Raw genomic sequence first — 18374 nt, 5'->3', positions numbered from 1 at the left:
GGGCCAGATGCCATGATCTTAGTTTTTTTAACGTTGAGTTTCAAACCAGCTTTTGCACTCTCCTCTTTCACCCTCAACAAGAGGCTCTTTAGATCCTCTTCGCTTTCTGCCATTAGGGTGGTATCGTCTGCGTATCGGAGGTGGTTGATAATTCTCCCGGCAATCTTAATTCCGACCTGTGATTCATCCAACCCGGCGTTTCTCATGATGTATTCTGCATATAAGTTAAATAAGCAGGGCGACAATATGCAGCCTTGTCGTACTCCTTTCCCAATTTTGAACCAATCGGGGGTTCCATGTTTGGTTATTACTGTTGCTTCTTGACCCTCGTACAGGTTTCTCAGGAGACAGGTAAGGTGGTCTGGTACTTCCATCACTTTAAGAATTTGCCAGAGTTTGTTGTGATCCACACAATCAAAGGCTTTAGCATAGTCAATGAAGCACAAATAGATGTTTTTCTGGAATTCTCTTGCTTTCTCCATGATGCAGCGAACGTTGGCGATTTGATCTCTAGTTTCTCTGCCTCTTCGAAACCCAGCTTGTACTTCCGGTAGTTCTGGGTTTGCATACTGCTGAAGCCTAGCTTGTAGGATTTTGAGCATCACCTTGCTGGCATGTGAAATGAGCGCAATTGTGCGGTAGTTTGAACACTCTTTGGTGTTGCCCTTCTTTGGAATTGGAATGTAAACTGACCTTTTCCAGTCTTGTGGCCACTGTTGAGTGTTCCAAATTTGTTGGCATATTGAATGCAGCACTTTAACAGCATCATCTTTTAGGATTTTAAATAGCTCAGCTGGAATACTGTCATCTCCGCTAGCTTTGTTGTTACTAATGCTTCCTAAGGCCCACTTGACTTCACTCTCGAGGATGTCCGGCTCAAGTTCAGTGACTGCACTCTCATGGTTATCAGGGACATTCAGATCTTTCCTGTATAGTTCTTCTGTGTATTCTTTCCACCTCTTCTTCATCTCATCTGCTTCTGTTAGGTCCCTGCCTTCTTTGTCCTTTATCATGCCCGTCTTTGCACAAAACGTTCCCTTGAGATCTCCAATTTTCTTGAAGAGATCTCTAGTCTTTCCCATTCTATTGTTTTCCTCGATTTCTTTGCATTGTTCATTTAAGAAGGCCTTCTTGTCTCTCCTTGCTATTCTCTGGAACTCTGCATTCAGTTGGATATATCTTCCCCTTTCTCCCTTGCTTTTCGCTTCCCTTCTTTCCTCAGCTGCTTGTAAAGCCTCATCAGACAGCCACTTCAGACAGCCTCTTCGGCATCAGTGGTTGGGGCATAGACCTGAATTACTGTGATGTTGAATGGTTTGCCTTGGATTCATACTGAGATCATTCTATTGTTTTTAAGATTGTACCCCAGTACTGCTTTTCCCACCCTTTTGTTGACTATGAGTGCTACTCCATTTCTTCTAAGGGATTCTTGCCCACAGTAGTAGATATGATGGTCACCTGAATTAAATTTGCCCATGCCTGTCCATTTTAGTTCGCTGATTCCCAAGATGTCGATGTTCAATCTTGCCATCTCATGTTTGACCACCTCCAGCTTACCTTGATTCATTGATCTGACATTCCAGGTTCCTAAACAATATTGTTCTTTACAGCATCGGATTTTCTTTTCACCACCAGACACATCCACAGCTGAGTGTCCTTTCGGCTTTGGCCCAGCCGCTTCACTCTTTCTGGCGCTACTTGGAAATACCCTCTGCTCTTCCCCAGTAGTATATTGGACACCTTCCGACCTGAGGGGCTCATCTTCCGGCTTCATCTCTTTTAGCCTTGTGATACGTTCCATGGGGTTTTCTTGGCAAGAATACTGGAGTGGGTTGCCATGTCCTTCTCCAGTGGACCACATTTTGTCAGAACTCTCCGCCATGACCTGTCCATCTTGGGTGGCCCTGCACGGCATAGCTTATGGCTTCACTGAGTTATGCAAGCCCCTTCACCACAACAAGGCAGTGATCCATGAAGGGGTACTTTTGAGTAGGCATGCCTAAGACTTCATTGTTAATTTGTGTGAAGGAACTGAGGTAAAACTAAGGCAAAAGTTTAACTGCCATGTTCTGTTTCAATGACTGAAGGACAATGTGTGTCATTTACCAAGTGCCAGAGCGACATACACTGTAAATATTGTGTGCTGGTGGAGTGGCAGTTGCTGTCACTACTGAGAGGGAAATGAAGTCAGGTTTCTGTCTTTATATATGGAAAGGTAGGATATAAATTGGTACCATCTGATTGGAGAATAACTGAATTTTCTGAAGGTGGCCATTGGTCCTGCATTTAAACAGAGGTGGTGTGGTGGAATGTTGGTCACACCAAAGCTAATTGGCTGGAGGGTTCTGACTGGAGTGAATATAAGGAGCTGTGGAAAGGCATCTGGGGACATCTGTCAGGAGAGTTTTCCTGGGGAATTTTGCCTGAAGAAGAGTCATCAGGAAATGTCTACAGGCTGGGGAGCCCGAGGAAGACGAGGAGCAGCCACAAGACCAGGAAGTCAAACTGAAAGCTGAGAGTACGTGAGGCAGAAGCAGACGAATGTCTGCAAGTGAAGAGAGGAAGACTTCTGGAACAGCCTTTGGAGGAAAGAGCTGAAGCCTGAGTGTAATCTGGTGTGGGGGTCTGAAGACAGAGCAGGTGCTGGACCAAACTGAAGACTTAGGGGAAGCCTGGTGAACAGCTTTGAAGGTTCCAGGAAGAAGTCAAACCCTACCACAGAGAAGACTGTCCTTCAAGCTCCCATTGTTAGGCCTAACTGGGGTGGAGCTTGATAGGGGAATTGGCTTAAGTTTGTTTAGGAGCAGGAGCTGGGGTTTCTTTCACAGTAGCAAACTTTCTTATTTTATTTCTTACACACACACACACACACACACACACACACACTTTCCTGGTACCTCTGATCTTGTTTGTCTCACACCTAGTGACCAGATATTGGGGGAGGGGGAGCCGTATATTACATAATGGGGCGTAGTTTAATGGTGTCAGCAGAAGTGAAGGGAGAGATTGCCTAGTCGTGAAGGGTGGTCTTCCACATTTGGTGTTAATGGTGGGACTGCCCTAGAGTAGAGGGTTTCACCCTAAGACCAGGTTCTCCACAGTCTGGATCCATCCACCTGTCAATACTATTAAAACACCAAAAGGGCATTTTTCAGCACTGCTGGTCTCTCTTCATATGATGCATTGAAACTTTAATTTCAATGTATGTCTTTGCCTAAATTCTCAGCATTGAAAAGGTCAGCATTGCAAAGTAGTTCACTGTTGAACCAGAAAGCAATGAACTTTTTTTCCCCAGTTGCCTATGCCACAGGCTATTTGAAGGACCACCTACATAAGGGAGCCTCTGGCCCCAGTCCCAGAAGAGAATTTTAAAGTCTTCAGTCAGCAGCTGCAAGCTCTGCTGACCTGCTCCATTCTGGAAACTAGCATTTCAGCTCCTTTCCGGATGCTTTAGGAAGTGCTAGCTTTCCATTGCACTAGTAATGGGTCTTGCTGGCACATGGACAGCACTGGATACTGCCCCATATGTCCATCCAGGCTAGTGTTATCTACTCTGACTGCCAGTGGTTTCCTCTGTCCTCATGAAGATGGTCTTTTCTGTCTCTTGCTGCCTGATCCTTTCAACTGGGGCCTTCTGCCTGCAAAGCAGGCGCTCTACCACTGAGCTATGGTCCCTTCCCAATATACAGCCTCGATCTGTAAAGTTGTGCAGCCTGAAGCAAGCCCAACCTCTCAGTGACTGGGGCAGAATTTCCTATAGGGATGTCAGAGAATTTCACCACGAATCTCGGGGAGGCCGAATGCCAGCGCATTCGGCCCCCCGAAATTGGTGGCAAAACGGTCTGCCACCCCCCGCCACCCCCCCCGGGACGGGACTTACCTTGGGTGAATCTCCCTGGTGGCGGCGGCTCCGGCGGCGATTCGGCGGTGGTGGCTGCGGCGGCTGGTCTTCCGACCGGCTGCCACCACTGCCATTTCCAAGTTTAAAAAAAAAACAAAAAACGTGATAGGCTACGTAAAGATTTACGTAGCCTATCACGGCTAGATTTTTAAAAAAATACCGTGATAGGCTACGTAAATGTTTACGTAGCCTATCACGGCTGAGTTAAAACAAAAACAAAAAAACTGCACGTATGCAAATGGCGGCGCCCATTGCGTTCCTTATTTTGGCACGTCTAGTCTACATAAACATTTACTTAGACTACGGCGAAAATAAGGGGAACGCAAATAGCGTAGCATCTACACTATTTGCGTTCCCCTTATTTTCGCTGTAGTCTACGTAAATGTTTACGTAGACTAGACGTGCCAAAATAAGGAATGCAAATGGCGGCGCCCATGGGAGCCACCATTTGCGTATGCACAGTTTTTGTTTTTTTAAAAAAACTCAGAAGTGATAGGCTACGTAAACATTTACGTAGCCTATCACAGCTGACTGCAGGGATGCAAATGGTGGTGGCTACGGCTGCTGCTATTTGCAGACCCGGCCGGCCAGGATTCGCTGTGGGAGGGATGGGGCGCCTCCCCCCGGGCCAGAATTTTTTTTGGGGGGGATGGGACGCCTCCCCCCGGGCCAGAATTTCAGGGAGCACCTCCCCCCCACCGCGAATCAAATTTCATAAAAGGTAAGTGACTTTTGTACATAGCTTTTTTGACTCTGTATTAACTTCTTATAATAACAGCTGTGCTGTATTGCTTCCACTCTATCAGTTTTTTTTTTAAGTGTTCATTCTTAACTAGTATCAAACTGATTCTTACATTTTATATTGTGTGTGGCTGGAGCGCATTCGGAGAGGGGTCTCAGAAGCTGAGAAGGAGACCTGAGTGCAGAAGGTTTGCGAATCTATGAAGTAAGCAGGAGAGGGCTGTCGCTTAGTGGTAGAGCACCTGCTTTGCATGCAGAAGGTTCCAGGTTTGATCCCCAGCATCTCCAGGTAGGGCAGGAAAAACTCTGAGTCCTGCCTGAAACTCTGGGCAGCCCCTGCCAGTTAAGAGTGGACCATCCTGGGCTAGATGGACCAATGATCTGACTCAGTAGAAGGCATGCTATATTTCTATGGGAGCCACCTTGTAGGTCTGGTCAAAACTAGTTGAGTAAGTAAATAGGTTTCTGGTTTTCTGGAAACAAACAGAAATCTCTGATGAGGAAGATGGAAAAGCATTTAGCCCCTCTAAGCAAACACACAGCAATTTATCATAAGCAGGCACATTTGGAAACTTTAGCAGGTGCTACTTTTCCAAGGTGATGGGGTTAACTACCAAAGTTGTATGTAACTTGGATCTTGAGCAGAGTAATTAATCAAGAAATTAGATTCCTCTTTTCTTCTCCAGCCCACATGGAGTGTTGAATGCAGGCATGCCAGACAAAACAACAGCAAAGGAGGAAAAATATTTGTAATGAAAGCTTATTGAATAAATAGGTTGGAACTGTTAAAAAAAAGATTTCTCTTTTATAAAGCAGCAGACTTTAAAAACATTTAATGTTACAAATCGAGTTTTATTATACTGTGGGAAAGGGGAGGCAGAAACTGACTAGGACCACAGCCTATGTAAATTGTGGTATGTTTTTACACGCTTTTGTACAACTCAACAAAAATACTTTTTATTTGCTAACCTTCATGTCTGCATTTTCCACTGTATTGATTTTAAGAAATATATGAGAATGCAGGCAGGCAAGCAAAAGACAATCTGTTACATCCTCTAATGTTTTACAAAGATAGTTTTCATTTGGTTGAATTCTCCAGACTTTGTTATAGGATTGCTCCCAATCAAATGAAAACCACTCTGACATATAGAAACAATTTACTGATGATTTGTAGTTTTTGACTTTTGTTGTACATTTCTTTCCCTTGTCTAATATAACATCCTAAATCTTTTCATACTTCCAACAATTATAATATCTATATTCGAGCCATTTTTTAAAGCCCTCCCCAAAAGAAAAATGGCATTTAATGTGCATTTATCTTCTTAGTGCTGTAGCGCTGAGCTTCTTGCGAGTGGAGATGTGATTGGTCGGCCACTGTCGGAGATGTGGCCTGGTCTACATGGAATCCTGATCTGAGGCACAGTTGCTTTTTATTACCTTATTCTGTATAACAATTCATTATTCAACCAAAAATGTGAATAGAAAAAGTAAAGTGGGATAAAAAACTAAGGAGAAGGGAATAAAGGTTGCCAGACAAAGAATAAATTAATACCAAGGTGGTTTCCAGGTGGAATGCTGGTCTGGCCTTTGAAATGTTCTAGAGTGCTTCTTCAAAATTGTTACAACTAGGTCTAAAACATTTCCCTGTCAACAAAAATGGGGTGTACCAGTTACATTTGACACCACTATCTTCCTATCTTTCTCTCTTTAAACAAATATTTTTAATTCATATTGCAATATGTGACCTAAACACTGTTTTAAAAGATAATGATAATGGCTGGGTTGCTAAAAATAATATGTGTTTGTGCAGGTATATAAGCTCAAGGAAACGGGCAGGACGAGAAGAACATACCAAAGTAGCTTGTAAGCGTGAACATTATAATTAACAAAGCCGATCATTTTAGTTTGTGACTGACATGTGACATCTGTGCATTCCCCCCCCCCTCCCCAAAGCATCCGACACTCAAGATGCTAGGAGAGATTGGCATTTTGGGAACACGAGCATCTATATAAATGCTGAATCTTATATAACCCTGTGTTGGCTTTATATGATCATATAGAGATGGTATATTGATAACTTTTAAAATTGAATAAGCATCTGCAAGTACATGTCTTAGGATGCAATCTCATTCACAATTACCTGGGAGTAAGTCTCATTGAACTCAGTGGGATTTACTTTTGAGTAGACATGCATAAGATTACACTCTTAAACAATTACGTTAACTACTTGGTGTTTTTGTTTGTTTGCGAGTGTTTTGGGCTTAGTTTTCAATTTGTTGATCCAAAATTACTATAAGATTATAGATATATAAATCGATACACGATTGTCTGTGTGCTGAATGCATGCAAATAACTGTTTCAGTTTTATTTACTATCTCTCCAATACTATGTGCTAGATAAATATCTGTGTTTCCACCTCCCCTCTCTCAGTTCCCCGCCCTCAGAAGCAATTAGCCTACAATGCTTCAAAAGCCGGGGTTGTAAAATTAACTCAGATGCTGGGGACAGAGTGGATTGACAGAGGAGGGAGAGTGAACTGTATTTCTCTGTAAGTAAAAGGTAGCAATGGGTGAGAATTTTGTTCAGTTCATTCCTTGATGAGAATTTATCAAAATTTGCAAATTTCTTCATAAATCAGAGGGGAAGAACTGGAGTTTTGTTGTTTTTTAAAATGAATATGGGGGGAAAGAGAAACTGTCCGATTCATCCATCCGGGCTTTGAGTGGTCAGCTTTTAAATATCTGGGTTTGAATGCCTGTTTATCCAACCACATTGGTGTGCTGAATTAGAGTTACCACCTCTTTTTTTCATTGTTAATAGCTACATTTCAAGCAGGTACAACACGGTGCTCTCCATGCTGGGAAAAGCTGTAATTATTGCATTTGGTTGGTGTAGTTTGATGAGAAACTTGTTCACTTTGGGGGGTTTTAAATAAAAAATTACCAAAATTCACAAATGTCTTCATAAATAAGACAGAACACATTTGAGGTTCAAATGTGGGAGAATACATAACTGACATCCCTAGTAAAATGTAATTTTAGTGAAGGGGAAAAATAAGATGACATAAATTTACTAAAGTCCTCAAGTTAAGAAAATGTAGGGAAACAAAGTTGTTAATTGGCAAAACGTGTGTTCCTTTTTAAAAAAGTATCTGTCAGCATAACACAAGTGTGTAATCACTTATCACAAAGTCATCCCTATCTTTGTATACACTTCGGGATTTTTGAAAAGATTCTACTATTTAATAACAGGTTTTCCAATTACATGAAGGGTGGTTTTTAACATTTCTTTTCCAGATGAAATATTTCCTTACTACTGTCCAAGTCTTCTGTGGTTAAAGAAAAGGCTTTTGACACTTAATAGACAATGCTTCCCCCAGTCTCCCCCACCTTTTACCTCAGACAAATATATAGGCACTTTAAAAGGCACATTATACTACTATAATTTAGAAGCTGTTCAGCAATAGCAATTACAGGATACCTAGGTATTATTTTGTTTCTAAAAAATATATTCATTACAAATTACATTGTACCTAATTTTTGAAGGCTTAAAGACTGGAGTTTTTGAAAAGGAAAAATTTAACAAGTGTGTTTTTCTTTCACAGCTCCCATTCATTTCTATACAGCTTTCAAAGGAAAACTGCCCAGTGGATTGTGGCCTCTGTGTTATATAATATGTAATGTGTGTATAGATGGATAGATGGATGGTTCAATGGACATACACACACACACACACACACACACACACACTATCCCTATTCAGGCATTCGGCTGAATGTGTGAGGGCTTAAAGTAGGTGGGGATAGGGCCATGCACACTGGCCATGTCCCTTACATCTCCTGGCACATGGGCCCTGCTTCCCTCAAGACCTTCCCATGTTGAATCAACAAGGTCTGAAAGAGAACTCTCTATGCGATCACAGACCCTGCCTTATCAGCGTGCATGGCCCCAACTCTACCCACTTTTAAGCCCTCATGTGTTCAGGCAAATGCCTGAACAGGGCTTGTGTGTGCCAGATTTCCATGGAGCTTTCCATGGAGTTAGCATACAATGTCATTATTATTAAAACAACAATAAAACTACAAAATAATAAATAAATGCTGATATGTTTGGAAAAGTGCCACACCCTATGGTGCACTACAGATCATAGCTGGCTGGGTCATACTTCAGGGACACCCTGTGTGAAGAGACGGGCCTTGAGATGTCTGAATGTCAGAACTGTGGGGACCTGTCTAATAACAGTTGGTAAGGCATTCCAGAGGGTGGGTGCTACAACACTGAAGGCTGTACTACCAGAGCTCTTGAGGCGAACCTCAGTCAGGAGCATGCGGCACCCTCAGGAGTGTTCCCTCAGATGATCATAGAGATCGGGCAGAGATATAAGGGGTGAGGTGGTCCCTAAGGTAACTTGGTCCCAAGTTGCTTAGGCTTTACATATTAACACATTACACTTAGCTCAGTAGCTTACACACACACACACACACACATATGGATCTCTCACATTATGGAATACCATCAGTGGCTCTCTATATCTCTGCAGAGAAGCCGGCATGGATAAGGCTAGTCATTCATTTCTACAAGCCTTACCCCAAGGAAGGTGGCTTTGAATGAGCATTTGGGGCTTGTTTTCTGCTCGATGCTTCTTACCAGAGAATGTGCTGATGTATAGTTCAAAAGCATACATGCTGTTAAGCACTTCTATGAGTGAGAAGTCCAAGGGCAGTGCTACAGGGTTTCCTTTGGATGAGAGAGCTCTGCAGCCTTATGGTGCCTTTGTAGTATCTGCCTTATTTACAAATACACCAGTAGAGCATCCTGGAATCATACAGGGACTTTTTTAGCAGGCATGACAGCCACCAGTTGGTCCTGCTACTGCCTGTGCCTGTCCTTCAAAGAGGTCAGGGAAGCACACACTGTCCTCCTCCCTTTAATCTCAGAACAGCTGTGTGAGCTCGGTTAGGATTAGTGACAGTGACTGGGCTGAAAGTCACCCAATAAGTTTATGGCTGAGCAAGGATTTGAACCCGGGTTTCATAGATGATAACGTTATCAATGGCTACTAGTTCTGATGGCTAAAAGCTACCTCCAGTATCAGAGGCAGTATGCCTAGGTACATCAGTTGCTAGGGAAAATGGGTGGGAGGGTGCTGCTACTCATGTCCTGCTTGTGGGTTTCCCATGGGCAGCTGGTTGCCACTGTGTAAACAGAATGCTGGACTAAATGGTCTGGCCCAGGCAGCACAGCTCTCCTGATGTAAGTTCAGCACTCTGATCAGTACGCCACATTGGCTTTCTAAACCACCCACACAGCAACTGCACCCAAAGGAAGTGTCAGCCCATGCACATATCTTCCATTCTGAAGATCATATTTCACAGGCATTGAGAACCACGAGGAGTCTTTGGTCAAGTCCCTCACTGCCCATGAAGGGACACTTCACACTCATAGGCATATTGACAGTCATAGTGGCTGGTCTTGTACAATACTGTAATTGTCTTTAATCTAGGCAGTTGGGAAGTTAAAATAGATGGTAGTCAGTTTTGAAGATAACTAACAACCAGCTAGTGAATTTGGACAAAGAGAAACCCCAAAAGCACTCATCCAGTTTCAATTTCAACCAGTTGTTTTCCGGGCCAAATTCAAGGTGTTGGTTTTGACCTTTAAAACCCTATATGGTTCCGGCCCAGCCTATCTTAAGGAGCGCCTCCAGCAGCACCAGACAGGCTGCTTAACAAGATCAGCCTCGGATGGTCTTCTCTCTGTCCCATCAGCCAGGACAGCTAGACTGGTGGGGACGAGGGAGAGGGCCTTTTCTGTGGTGGCCCCCACTCTGTGGAACTCCCTCCCTAGGGAACTCCGCCATGCCCCCTCTTTAATGAGCTTCCATCGTGCATTAAAAACATGGTTGTTCAGGCAGGCATTTGGGGTGGGTTAGGGTATTTTAGAAAATGTTGTTATTGTAGAATTTTATTGTTTTAAATTGTTTTATTGTATGCTGTACATCGCCCAGAGTGGCTGGGTGACTGGCCAGATGGGCGATTAATAAATTTAATAATAAAAAATAAATAAAAATTATTTTTAAACTCAGAGAATGAACAAATGGACAGTCCAGCTGCCATTACTGGACGAACAAAAAAGTTTCGATCTTTAACTTTGCAGGCCATAACATGGAGGGGAGGTTTGCACTTTTCTTTAAAGAAAAGTCTGTACTTGGATGTGAAATGGGAACAGTGGGTCTACTAGCTAAGTGTGTCAAAGACTTCAGCATTGTCAGGGCTGGGCTAAGGGCAAACGTCAGGGGAACGTCAGGATTGAAGAGCAATCAGGATCAGAGGGCAAAGCAGGAGGCAAAACTGGAGAACAAGCCAGGAGTCAGGACCAAAGAGCAAGACCAGAAACCCAAGACACTCTAGAGCTCAGGACCAAAAACACAAGACATCTCAGAGCTTTGTGAGTTGAGCAAAGTTCCATTGAAACAGGAAGCCCTCCTATGCTCCTTCCTGGTTAGTATTATCCAAAGGCTAACCCACACAGACTCGGTCTGGAAAGTTCTTCACTGAGAAGCCGTAGGGACTCTGCTCACAACATGGGGCAGTGGTCAGCAGTTCCTGATAAAAACAAAACCAGCTTATTTCATTCATTATCTTTATTTATATTTTTATTAATATTAATAACATTTTAGGGTGCTTTTCCACTCAACTGTGGAAAACAGTTGAGTGGAAACAGGGGTAACAGGGATAGCTGTGTAGGTTGTGGAGACTGTTAGTCCCTCCTTGAAAGAGGGCTATGTTCCAGCTTCTCTAAGGAGGCAGAGGTAAGACCTTTACTGGAGAAGCCTTCATTGGCTGCTATCACCCTTGATAATTATTGGTCAGTATCTAATCTCTCTTTTTTAAGGAAAGTCTTGGAGATTTTCTTGGAAGAAATTGATTATCTGGATCTTTTCCAATCTGGGTTCAGGCCTGATTTGGGGACAGAAACAGCATTGGTAACCTAGGTGGATGACTATGCTGGAAGCTGGATGGGTGTGGGGGTGCATCCTTGTTGATTTTGCTGGACTTCTTAGCAGCATTCAGTTGACCGTGGCATCCTTCTGGTGCACTTGGCCCATATGGGACTTGGAGGCACAGTATTGCTGTGGTTCTGGTCCTATATGGCTGGACCCACCCATAAGGTGGTGCTGGCTGCATAATAAACTTTGATTAGTCGATTGCCCCTTGGCAGTTATCCTATGACCATGCCCCAAATTTACATTTGCCATCTGAGCCCCTGTTTCATATTCCACCTCCTAGAGAGGAGAGGTTGGGGGGTACTCAAGACAGGGCCTTCTGTGTAACAGCACCCTGGTTGCAGAACTTACTCTGCAGGGAAATTAGGTTAGCTCCTTGTTTACTGTCCTTCAGACAGCTGTTGAAGATGACATTGTTCTGCTGAGCTTTTAATAGTGAATGCTGCTCTCTGATTTTATTTGTGCTTCCTGATTTTATTATACTGTGGTTTCTCTTGTTTGCCAGTGCTAGATTTTTTTTTTTTAGTTTGATGTAGTTTGATGCATTTATTCTTTTTATTACTTTTATTTGTACATATCCTTGAGTGTCCATTCAGCAGGGGGGCAATCTAAAAATACACTAAATAAATAAAATGAAAAGGCCTTCCAAATTAAAAAATCCCTAAAATACAAGATTATGCTATGTAAAGAAATGGATAAAAATAACAATACAAGCAGCAACTCAGCAACTTCCTATTACAAAATATAACAGTGAGCCAGGGCAAAAATACATACATAAATAAAAATATTAAAGGCTTGGCGAATAAAACAATGCCAATTGCTATTGTCTCATGAACTCACATGGTGAGTTGTCATATAGCACCATGCCATGCCTTCCATGCAACCTATGGTTGTATTTGATATACTCCTTTAGCTGCTGCTCACAGAACTGACCCTTGAAGGTGTGACGTGTCATTAAACTTTATTGCGTGTAAGCAGAGTTTTCTGTATTTCATGATGTTAGTTGGGCCTCCCATTCTTTACCAGGCAATAGGTCCATTGACCTGATTAGCTATTTTACCTTGGCTGTAATAGCTATATTGACAACAGCTTTAGTGCAACTTTCACAGCTTTGTATTAGCTAAATGAAGATGTGAGCCCCACATACACTGTTCTTCATGTGTTACATTTTAGACGAAGGAATGACAGGGCTTTAGAAAGAATGTGCAGGCTCCAATTACACAAGGAGATGTTTCCCTGAACTGTATTTTTACAAGATAATCCACATTTATCACTAAGTAGGTGCCCGAGGCTTCCTTTAGTAATATCTGATGGCTAGATTTAGTTTAGTATTGAAGTGTTAGCTAATGCATTTTTGTGCATTAATATTTTGTTTCCATTCATGCATAAAACACACAGAGGTCCTAATATCTTCCACACTATGGCAGATTGATGAAATAATGCAGCGGGGGAGGGGAGAAACACAACTGGATAGACTGATTGAGAGGAGGGTATAGATGAGTTACACAGCATCAGACAAATTACATTGTGCTGGCAATGCATAATGGACTTCTAGCACAATCTCAATAACATTGGCTTGCACAAGAGGGTTTCCGGGAATCCTGTCATGCAAACTAATACTATTGGTGTTGCGCTAAAGGTCCCTTATGCTAGCTCAATGTAATTAGCGTTAGCAGAACAACATCGCTAGACACTGCTCAAAGTCTCCAGAAGAGTGGATTGGTGGTGCTGGAGCGACTTCAGAAGGAAATGTTGTTGGGGAGCTTATGATGGGGCTAGGCAATTAGGTCATCTGAGAGAAGGATGGATTTGGGAATTGGAAGGCGGTGTGTGCACAGTTATTTATTTATTTATTTATTTATTTCTATACCACCCAATAGCCGAAGCTCTCTGTGTCCCATGGTGGAATGTATGCACAGATTGTGAGCGGGACCTTGAAGCAGTGAGCTGGTGACCAAAATTGCCCCTCCAATCAGACATCTAAGTCAGCTGCCATATTTGCTTGCAAGCAAAACAGCTTCTGTGTGCTTATGAGCAGTTATGGAGCACCTTGTTCCATCGACTGCAGTATTTGCTTCCAATTGCTCGCCATGATCATTCCATAGGAACATCCAAATGGAATTCAAACATATGAGAATATCTGGTGCACCTTCAGTGCGAATGGATTTCTAATCTAGACTGACAAAAGCTGCAAGACATCTAGAATGCTAAGGGGATCTTAATGTAGGATAAATCTCAACACTGAGGAGGACAACACATTTTTGTGCATAGACAGAATTGGCATCAAAGTACACCAGAGGGAAGAACTAAGCACCATTCTATCACTTAAAGGCATCCCAATTAACCAGCATTACTGTCTCCATTAAGCAACAGCAGTTGCTCTTAAATATCTCTGGGCTTGTATCTAGTTTCTTGGGAGATGTCCCAATTAAGTGGATTTTACTGATTAAACACTTCCTGAGCAAATGAAGTGTTCTCAAATCATTCAAATTAATAACTCATCTGAAAGAAATCAACTTACACACAGATGGAATCTCCCCCCACCCCCGCAATTTGGGATATTAACACATTGTGCAGTTTCAGTAAAGTAGCCAACAAGCGGCACATTTAAAAACAACATCAGCAGCACATATACCGAGGCATGAAGTGGGGATTGTCTTGGGCTACTTGAGTCTTAATCTGCCTGTGTGCCAGAAGCAAAATCTCAGTCCCACACCTCATGTTAAGGAACCTACAGTTTCATGAGCCATTGTCATGCAACAGCATTGCTTTCCAGATGAAGCAGGGAATTAATCCATTGGCACTTGTCGCTGTTCAGAATGTTTAAGAGCCAACTAAAATTTGCCTAAAAGGGTTTCCATCTCCAGCATTAAATTGCCCATCTTGGCACAGAGCCTCTCCCAGAAGATGTGCTGTGTTGGGGCATGACTAATATTTATAGAGCAACTGGAATGTGTGTTTGCAACTGTACGCTTTGTTCTATAATTTTCCTTGTTTTTATTTATTTAAAAAAGAGAACCATACCAAATTATCTTGTCTTCAAAATAAAACTCTGATTTCCCTCCCCTCCCTAGCCCCAGCATAATTAACAGGAAGGCTTAAATTGTAATATGTGGCTCTATAATGTGGGAACAGTAAATTTAATTCAGAAATATCCATTTTTTTTCTTACTTCCCTGTAACATCCTGAGCCTAGAGGCACTGGCTGCTATGAGCCTTAGGACTGCTGTACGGTGAGCACACTTTTGCTCAGCAGGTTTTCTGAGATTAGGTTGTCTTGCTTTAGCTGGTTAATTTGGAGAAAGTGCAGGAAAGTGGACACTCAGAAGATTGAGTCAAAGAGTTCACTTCTTCCTTTTCTCATCTCCATTTGAGAGCTGATGAGCACTTTAAAGGTCTTATCACAGACGTCCCTCCTAGTGAGAGTAACCTTTGAGGGAGGGAATTAAATTGATCTCTCCCCTTTCCTGCCCCACACTCTGCCAGTTATTCAGACAATTTTCTAGAGAAGAGTGGTACCTCCCCCCCACACACACATGTGAACACACGCTATGGCACATCTGCATATGGATCTCTCTCACTGGAACATTGAAATAAGCTCATTCATTTTAATGATCTTTTGTCATGAAAAGGGGAACAAGCAAATTTTATCGATCTATTGCACAGTTGATAATTATCTATATCTTGGTTTGGGTTAAATTATTATCAAAGCCAGAGAGTTTACCTGACGTAAAACAACAATATCTAGTTACAGGAAAATAAAACCTTGTCACAGGAAGCACAGAGTCATGCCTTGCGAACATTTCCTAATGAAAACAGTACTAAATGGAAAGCAGAGAATTAAAGTGACCTGGTTCACATAATCAACACTGCATACTATGGTTTGTTTAAGCCATGACAGGCTGTGGCGCATGCTAGCGCATGCTGGGAGATTTTTGAATATTCAAGCTGAGGCTGGTCAAGTTGTCCAAACTCAGGTGGTGGGGTGTGTGCCCGGGTTAAACAATCCTCACATATCCCTAGATAAATCATGGGTTATACAAGGGTTGTTTAACCCCTGCACAACCCCCCGTCTGGGTTTGAATGACATGACAAGCCATGGCTGCGGCTTGAATATTCAAAATTTCTGCACGCATGCATGCAGACGCATGTGCCACAGCCCACCGTGACTTAAATAAGCCACGGTGGGCTGTTTGATCATGTGAACTGGGCCATTAGACGCTTCAAAACCTGGAATCAGGAAGCACTTCAATAGTCAAGAAATGTCTATTACAAGTGAAGTAAAACAATAGTAAACGCCTTGTTTGAATCTTGCATCTGTACTCTGTACAGCACCTAGCACACGGTGATAGATAGATAGATAGATAGATAGATAGATAGATAGATAGATAGACGTAGATATAGATATATGACCAGTGGTGGTAGTAGCAGCATTATCCAAGCTCAGCATAATTTTATACAGTCTTCATATGGGGAGGTGAGGGCGTTATATATGAATATGGATGTAAAGTAACTGTAAATGAAGCCTGTTGATGTTTTTGCAAATGAAAGTGTGTTTATTTTTTCAGCAAGCATCTGCTAGAGCCAAGGGATCCAGGAGAGGGTGGAGAGAAATGTTTGGGGGAAATTATGTGATTATAATGTAACTTTGGAATGTAGGATAGTGCCAGAGGTCAATCAAGCTGCCCTTGTGCAGTATTATATATGAATAGCTATGCTGTTTCTTGTCAGTTTCAGTCTGGGAAAACAAGGAAGGCTGCGATTTAAAAGGTGCCCCAGTTAGCAAGATGACGATGACGACGATGATGATAATTTTTTTAAGTAAATGGATAGGAGGGCAAGGTCTGAAACATGTTCATCAGATAATATCATAAACAGACTTTCTTTTAAAACAAAATTATGGGAAGGATGCTCTCACTCCCATAATTCAGTGTGTTTGTTAAACCTATTTCTTTGGAAGTATAAATTGGGATGAGGACGAAGTTTGAGAACAAAACGGCATTTTGAGACTTTGTTCATTTCATATTTATCACTAGGTTGTTTGCTAATTTTCATTTGCAAGAGGCAATTCTTCCAGCTAACTGGGTGCCTCAATGGGCCACTGATTTCTTTGAAGTGACAGTCTGTAAATATGCATAAAAAAGAGATGCAATTAGCGCGTGTGTGGTTCAGTGCAGCCTGATTTCATTGGCAAGTTTACCCACAGTGTTGATAAGCTACATTATCTAGAAAATTGGCCGCTGAAAAACAGCACCTCTGATTGCCAGCAAAGGTTCCAGATAACAGGGTGCTGAAGAGAAATATAATTGAGGTTGAATATGTTAACCAAGGTGTCACATGCTCCTTAGAAGCGCTAATTTATCAGCATGTTGGAATTTTTATTAACATTTGGAATGCATTTCTACCACACTAATGAAGTGGAATTGGCAGTTCAGGTTTTAGTTATTGTCATTTCTGAGAAGTTAAATGTAATTTCTTGTTAGGCACAGTTATGTAAATATATTTATACAGGGCTGGGGGAAAAATTATAACATTTCACAAAATACAAATATGTTGTTAAGGAGAAGGAATGACAAATTGGTTATTGTTAAAGCCCTAAACACTTACAAAATGTTTTTGCTGTGCTGTGTGTGGATTCTGTGGTTCCCATTCAAAATAAAGAAACTTTCAGAAACATTTCCTGATTAATTTTCTGTTGCATTGCAGCAGGAAAAAATATCCAAACTGGATTAATTCATCAAGCTTTCTATTTTTTAAACTGAATGACATTTTCTTTGCAGAAAAGTCATGGTTAATATGAAGTTTCATTTTAAATACAATTAAAAAAGGCTGATCCTGGGGTTTAGTTCCTCTTGAAATACTAGCCTTTGAACTGCATGTATTTGTTCGACTGCGTACAAACATACTGTAGAATCTTTTGTGCTGTGTGTACTAATGAACAGAAGAATTGGTATGTCCATTTCCAAAAATCTATTTGTAGGTAACCGGTTGCAAGTCACTTTCAATTTAGATGATATGCTTGTTTTTGAGGCGAATGTTTCTGTTGGGGCACTATGCTAACTAATGTCTCACTAATGTGAAAATAAACGAAGGATTCAATGATGAAATATAAGAATGATAACTAAGATGGGCCTTCTAAAAACAGTATCAAAAGACATTTAAGGAAGATCATGCTTGACGTTTCTGATGGCCATTAGCCAAGGAAGTTAGGAAATGCCAACCTCAGGATCTTCTGCATTCTTTATTTGGTTTTCTATATGATGTATAGTACTCATGGACTTTCTTTTTAAATTGTGTGTGCTCCATTTTAAAGAAAGAAAGAACCCATAACAGAATCTGTATGTTTATACGGGGATTGTTGCCATACCCTCTTGTGTAGCTCTGGCTCACGGATATTCCGGCTGGATGGTTGGCTCAAGTGACAGACTTGCAAGCTGCCGTTGTATATTTGGCATCTGAAGCTTCAGATTATATGACTGGCCACAATTTCACTATTGAAGGAGGGAAAAGCTTGTGGTAGAAAGAAAGAGAATCAGAATCTTCTTTCAATACATTCAGAAGAATGACAAGAAAGACTCCCTGATCTCATCCAACTTCTATACAAGCTGCTGGTGTTCAGCTTCTCCACTGAAATGTCCATAATCCCCTGCCCCCAAATGAAGAATATCATGTTGATAATTTTCAAGCAGCTGTTATTAACTCACTTGCCCATAGCATTTGTCTTATAA

The 18374-nt window shown here is 41.8% G+C and overlaps 1 pseudogene; it reads left to right on the top strand.

The window, feature by feature from the left end:
* LOC146355020 (uncharacterized) overlaps window positions 1-18166 on the top strand; it is a 92704-nt pseudogene extending 74538 nt beyond the window's left edge.
* The last annotated feature ends 208 nt before the right edge of the window (window positions 18167-18374 follow it).

This window comes from Heloderma suspectum, chromosome 2 (genome assembly GCF_057233095.1).
Source record: "Heloderma suspectum isolate Gila_16-S chromosome 2, 16-S_ref, whole genome shotgun sequence".
Taxonomy (NCBI): domain Eukaryota; kingdom Metazoa; phylum Chordata; class Lepidosauria; order Squamata; family Helodermatidae; genus Heloderma; species Heloderma suspectum.
The sequence above is the reverse complement of the archived record's forward strand: the minus strand, read 5'-3'. Positions and strand labels throughout refer to the sequence as shown.